The following is a 7,176-nucleotide window of genomic DNA, read 5'->3' on the forward strand; positions in this document are numbered from 1 at the left end:
ATACCAGCCTGATGTACCACCACCACCACCACCACCACCACCACCATTATCGTTGTTACCACCCCCACACTGAGATGGTTCGTGAACAACAATTAGATATAATATGCTATTGTACAGGATGTAAAGGGTATAAGTGCCATTCTTTTCACAGTCGTCGGGGACGGTCTACAGGATAAAAAAATCTATACAACATGATAGTTTTCTCAGAAAAAAATATTTATTTTCTTATTTTATTGGCGTTACACTGCTTATATCGTTAGTAAAATTACGAAAACAATTACATCAGTAGGTATATCTAGCAAAGAGTTAATATTAGAATAAATACATATTTGTGTGTTCTGTTACGTTTTCGTGAAATTAAATAAAAATACATGCTTAAGTTTGTTAATATTCTGGCGTGAGAGACGTGGCAACGTGTTCAGCAGGCAGTACTCTGCACAGACGTAAGTACGAGTCAGCTGAGTTCAAGCTCCCTGTCCATAGGTCTACTGCAGAGCGGATGGCAGTTCAGTACAGGGTATTCGATAAACAACTTACAATGTCATTCACAGTTCAGGAATATCATATGTTGTTAATTTATGGGGAAAGTCGTCGTAATTCAAATGAGGCAAGAAGAATGTACCGTCAACGTTTTCCTCAAAGAAGGTTACCTAATCGACGAACTTTTGTAGCAGTTTCTCAACGATTAGTAGAAACTAGAAGTCTCTTACCCCGTTTCGAAAAAATGTAATCAGAAATTTGTTTAAAAATGATATTGCTTTACGGAAGCGAGAGAGATTAAAATTTTGCATTAGAAAAAAGGTCGTGTGATTTTGTGCAGGAAACCATTATTTGTTTATTTCTTAAACGTACAATAAAATATGGAGCAATATTGTTACATAAAATGTAAATTTACCACAATGTTCTATTAATGAGATTGAAAGTTTGTATTTGCTGCTCGTTTTATGTAAACAACGGTATTGTCATGGTCCGCTCCTGCATTAGAACAGAGCATCTGTTTTGTACCGGTATGTCTGTATCCGCTTGAGCTGTACTGTGTACTTCTAAACCCCCTTCTCCCCATTCAGCAACGTTCAAAACGTCTAATATTGTAAACTTTAATAATTAGTTAAATATTGAAATTAGAAAAAAATTGTAAGGACATTTTTTATTCCTTATGACATGAACAATCATCAGTTAAAATAATGGCACTTACACCCCTTACACCCTGTATTTATATCATGCATCCTTCTCTCGAGTTCTCCGTTGGTGCATGAAGACAGAACCATGGGAAAATAATACAGAACGACCAACTCAATATAGGCCTACACTTTCGGAAGACTATCGAAATTTGAAAGCGAATGTTGTAGCCAATGCAGTGGTTACTAAAATCGGAATTACATACTGTATCATATTATACAGCCTGATAAATATTGAAGGTATCCATTATTATTATTATTATTATTATTATTATTATTTTATTATTGAAGCATACATAACATCTTTGACGGATAATCCATGTGGTATGTTGGTTCCATAATCATTAATACATTAATCTGTCCATTTTTCCTGCCATCTTCTTTAGTTAACAGTCTGTAGTAGAAACAAACCTTCACACAACAATAATCAACTGATATTGGGCGGAAATAGAGAATTAAGAATTAGCGCCAAATAATTCAGTGCAAAGAAATTACTCTTTTTATATTAACGAGGACTTAATATGGTTTAAAATGGACGAAGAGGTGAACAAAATACGATTTGAAGTGAACGCTATACTGCGTTTCAGTTCAAAGTGTGTCATGGCTCGCTGTATGCCGTCATATGGCTAGTCGATGAGCCTAGACAATTCAATCTTACTACACTTCCGCAGAGGCGTATTACATATGTGCCAGAGAAGTTGCATAGCAAGTACGGCGTTCATTCTGGAGAGTACTTACTGATATGTACGGCAACGCCGGTAATGGCAGGAATGTGAACTGTTTCGAAACATGTACTGAGGTGGTTTTTTTTCTTACTGTCAGGATATGGGGAGAGCGTTAAGACGATTTCTTACGTATTTGTTGACATTAACTTCGACGGTCAACATGGACACGGAGCATTTGATTTGTATTGTGGAATGTTGCCGTACGCAACCGATAACAGATACCTTGCGTACGACTTGGCCGCGCAAAACACAGTTCGAAAGAGGTTATGGTAGCACACAGACCGTACAGACCGCCATCTGTTGCTACGACGTTCAAGTTATACCGTACACGTTCTCAAGTTCTGATTGAACGCCTTGATTAATAGGAAACTTCTCTGACACAAAAGCTGAAACTCGCTTCAAATCGCTGACTCATCAACAGTGACGTCATGACACACTTTGAAATGAACACCCAGTATTTCAAGCCTTGTTTGCTTGGAACCTAATACAGTTAGACGCGAACTGTCTTCACCATTGAAAAGAGCGTGTTTAGAATATGCGGAAATTGTATAAAACTCACTTATGTCAAAAAGTGGACTTAATACGATTTGAAAATTACCTCCTCCCTATGGAATAATCCAGTTTTCGGATTTTCTTTTAATTAAATCATGATTAAGTAGGACACTCTTGAGTTAACGTGTCTTATTATCAAGCAGGAAAGAACATTAATTTTATTATTGGTGTATTCTATAACGCGCAGTAAGAGATAGAAGGTCAAATTCTTGACGTGGAAGTAAAAATGAAATAGGTTAATTAAATATTGCGTAATCAACCTTGAATTAGTGCAGGAATTAATTGTACGCATGCTATCGATACTACGTGTCGACAAACACAGAGTAATAACACGAATACATCCTATGTTTGCAGCTTTTCTGGTAGTGCCTATCACTCCGTATTACTAAATTAAGATGCTTCCTCGAACAGAAAATACACTTCTCAGAAATTCTTCTGTACAAATACATTTACATTCAGTTACCTAGTTACTTACTTACTGGCTTTTAAGGAACCCGGAAGTTCATTGCCGCCCTCACGTAAGCCCGCCATTGCTCCCTATCCTGAGCAAGATTAATCCAGTCTCTACCATCATATCCCACCTCCCTCGAATCCATTTTAATATTATCTTCCCACCTACGTCTCGGCCTCCCTAAAGGTCCTTTTCCCTCCGGCCTCCCAACTAACACTCTATATGCATTTCTGGATTCGCCCATACGTGCTACATGTTCTGCCCATCTCAAACGTCTGGATTTAATGTTCCTAATTATATGTCAGGTGAAGAATACAATGCATGTAGCTCTGCGTTGTGTAGCTTTCTCCATTCTCCTGTAATTTCATCCCTCTTAGCCCCAAATATTTTCTTAAGAACCTTATTCTGAAACACCCTTAATCTCTGTTCCTCTCTCAAAGTCACGGTCCAAGTTTCACAACCATACCGAACAACCGGTAATATAACTGTTTTATAAATTCTAACTTTCAGATTTTTCGACAGATAGCGCAGTTGTACTAAAATTAAATATTTTTGGTGTAAAATGAATAAATATTACACTTAATAATCTTTTTATAATTCAAAAGTGTAGTCAAAACAGGTATTTCCATAAAAAATTAAGTTGTTTTTCCTAAAATACAAAATGTTTGCGTAATCCCAGCTGTAAGGCATATAATTTGTCAGGTGAAAAAATAAACGTGAAATAAACTTGATATGGCCATGGTGCATTTGATATGGCCATATCAGGAGCAGGTAAGCTTTCACGAAAATCGTTTGATTATGAACAACTCGTAAGATACGCCATCAACGACAACACCAATCAACAGAACATTAAATACTGAATAGAGTACTATGGCTTTCATGAAACAAGTCTTTGAAAAACATGCATAAACAAAGGAGACTTACCAGAGAAAAATAAGAAGAGGTCACATGAAAACCGCAAAACAGGCAACTGACGCCATATTGCTCAACCTGACTGGATGGAAAACGATCAAGTGACATACCAGGATGCCCTTTCACTGGATGCTGCTGCAATTTAGCTGATTTTTTGGTTAACTAACTCACAATAGGGGGATGGCCATATCAGTGACATGGTCGTAACAGGAGCACCCACCTTATATTCAGTTATTTTCATTAATACATAATACTTATATTACTTTCATTAATACATAATAGTTATATTACTTTCATTAATCATTGTTCACTTATTGCGTAACTTATTTTATTTAATAATATAGGCTGAATCGTAAGTAATGCCATTAATTTCAGAGGGTTATTCTTTGAGATGTTTCAAACAAAGTTTCATAGAATTTTTCTCGTTTTTGCTTTCTTTTCGAGTTAAAAATTATTTCATATGGAACATTTCATAGACTGTTTTGGGAAAGGCATTGATTTAATTCCCAATTTGCTCAGTCGATTTAAGAGAGCAATATTCTATGATAATAAATTATTAAAAGAATTTCAGTTTTATCCTTAAAATGTGCAGAAATTTGATGCGAAGAAATGTAACAATTTTGCTCTGAAAAGAAATTTTAAAATATTACATTTGTTGGGATGAAATTTCTACGCATTTAAAGGACAAAACTGAAGTTCTTTCAATAATTTATTATCACAATACTCTGTTCTCTTAAATTGACTGAGCATATTGTGAATTAAATCAATGGCTATCCCAAAATACACAATCCAATGTTTCATATAAAACAAATTTATCTCGAAAAGGAAACATGAAGGAGCAAAATTGTATTAAACTTTTTTGCTTGAAATATCTCAAAGAATAACCCTCTAAAATTAATGCCATTACTTACCGTTTACTCTGTATATTGGAAATCCGGCATAAACACTGTATTAACAGAAATTGACTGAAAATAAATGGAGTAGGTTGTTTTACGACGCTTTATCAACAGCTTAGGTTATTTAGCGTCTGAATGAGATGAAGGTGATAATGCCGGTGAAATGAGTCCGGGGTCCAACACCGAAAGTTACCCAGCATTTGCTCATATTGGATTGAGGAAAAAACCTCAACCAGGTAACTTGCCCCGACCGGGAATCGAACCCGGGCCACCTGGTTTCGCGGCCAGACGCGCTAACCGTTACTCCACAGGTGTGGACCTGAAAATAAATAATACAATTTCAAGACAAATATAAAATTCACAGAAATTAAAAACGCATTCGACACAAGAAATAGGACTCTATTATGGGTTAGTTTAAATAAAAAAGGCTCCACAAAATATGTAAAAATTAAAGCATGTGCGAGAAAAAAATATCATTCTACACTCACGGAAACATGTAATGGCCGGCCATGTTTTGTTTTTATAATTTTTTTTTTTTTTAATAGACCGCCAAAATGGTATAGTTGTCGGTATTAATTCTGTGGCCGGGAAGAAAAAGGTCTTAAGTCAATTTTTTGTGAAAATGAGATTTTTATATATTCTGAAAGCGGAAACAATTCTCTACAAAGTCCTGACTGGATTTATAGAGCGTTCCCAAATGTCCTAAGTACTTTTTGAATCGAGCACACACATAATAAAGGACTTAAGAATATTTAATACTTTATTCCTTACGAACATCACATTTTTATTTTCCATACTTCCCTATTAAAAAGGTCTAACTTGTATTTTAGCTATTTTATCACATACCGATGACCTTTCCTTTTAAAACTTTAAGCACCAGGTAAACAGTCCTGTATTGTTTAAGACCTATTTTGCATTCCTAATAATTTACATTTCTCATTTATTTTGACGTGAAAAAGGTCTTATGTTTAAATAGTCCCTTCTTCTCAGTTTGGGTCGTAGTCTTAAAAGGGCTTAAGTGCGGCTATTTTAGGAAATAATGAAGAAAATTGTTAAATGAACAACATTATTCATTTTAAAACAAATATAAACAAATAATATCCAGGAAAAACCTCTTAATTAAAATAAATCTATAATTGACACTAATTTCAATCTTTCTACTGCTCTCCTGAAAAGTATAAAATTTTTACTTAGAACCTTTTTCCTCCCGGTCACAGAATTCATCATGCTTATAAAACACAATAATATAATTAAAAACTAATCCAGACGTTGTGATATACAAGAACATGCATAGTAATCATAATCAAGATTCATAATGTTGAGAAGCTGCATTTATGACTGTGTAAATGGTTGTCGACTGAAAAAAAAAATAGATATCAGATATAAATATTACTTGTAGGGGTGACTCAAGTTTTCTCATATGGTGAGCAAGATCATAAGAGAACTTTAAGGGCTCATTGTATAAACCATTTAATCTTAGATCAGAGGTTAAATTGATCTTTGTTCTAGCTGAACTTGGAATTTTGTGTTGTATAAAGTCTAATCTGAGATTAATTTGTCTTAAACTAAAGTCAACTTTGACTGAAGAAATTTCTCCGATTAAGTTAGATGATCCAAGTTCAGTTATTTCTTTACGAGTGACAGATTGTGCAAATAAAAATCCATTCTTATTATTAATATTAATAGATATGGTATATATATATATATATATATATATATATTTAATTTCTTGCCTTAACACACAAACAATCTTATATTTTATAACGCTCTTACGTGTTCAGCAGTATCAAATAACATAACCTATAATTATATTACAACAACCATTAATTATTAATGGATATGATAGGTACATTCATAAATTTTCAGTTACTAAACGAAAATTGTCGTTTTATGAAGCTTTATTATGTTTAGCAATATCAAACACCATAATATGATAACAATTTGGAGAACAGTAAACCTTCTTCTTATTGTCTGCCATTATTTACATTGCACAAAACAAACCAGTGTCTCCAACAGAGTGTAAGGAAAGTCGCCAAAATTAGTTGTAAAGTCGCTAGTTTTCTCATTATCAACAAAGAAAGATTAAATTTTGTCACTGTGGGGTGCTAAAAAGGTCGCTAAATCCCTATTTAAGCAATATAAAAGTTAAAAGAAATTGTTGTTGAAAAAGTGTTAAAGTCGCTAGATTGGCAACACTGAACAAACTTGTACAACATGGCCCGCGCATTACATACTTCACCTGTTTATGCAATGTTGCCAAATCCTTTTCACGTGAACTTAGATTGCATTTGAACCTAGGTAATTTTATCGCAGAAAAGTTTTATACAATAGAAGAAGTGAATGAACTCGGTTCACTTTTCGATCTTCCATTAAAGTTGATCTTTAGTCAGGGAGTTTTATACAATTGGACATAAGTCTCCTTTTCCTCTCATACATACACACGTTTGAACTTCAAATCCTAT

The sequence above is a fragment of the Periplaneta americana genome, chromosome 7 (genome assembly GCF_040183065.1).
Source record: "Periplaneta americana isolate PAMFEO1 chromosome 7, P.americana_PAMFEO1_priV1, whole genome shotgun sequence".
Taxonomy (NCBI): Eukaryota; Metazoa; Arthropoda; class Insecta; order Blattodea; family Blattidae; genus Periplaneta; species Periplaneta americana.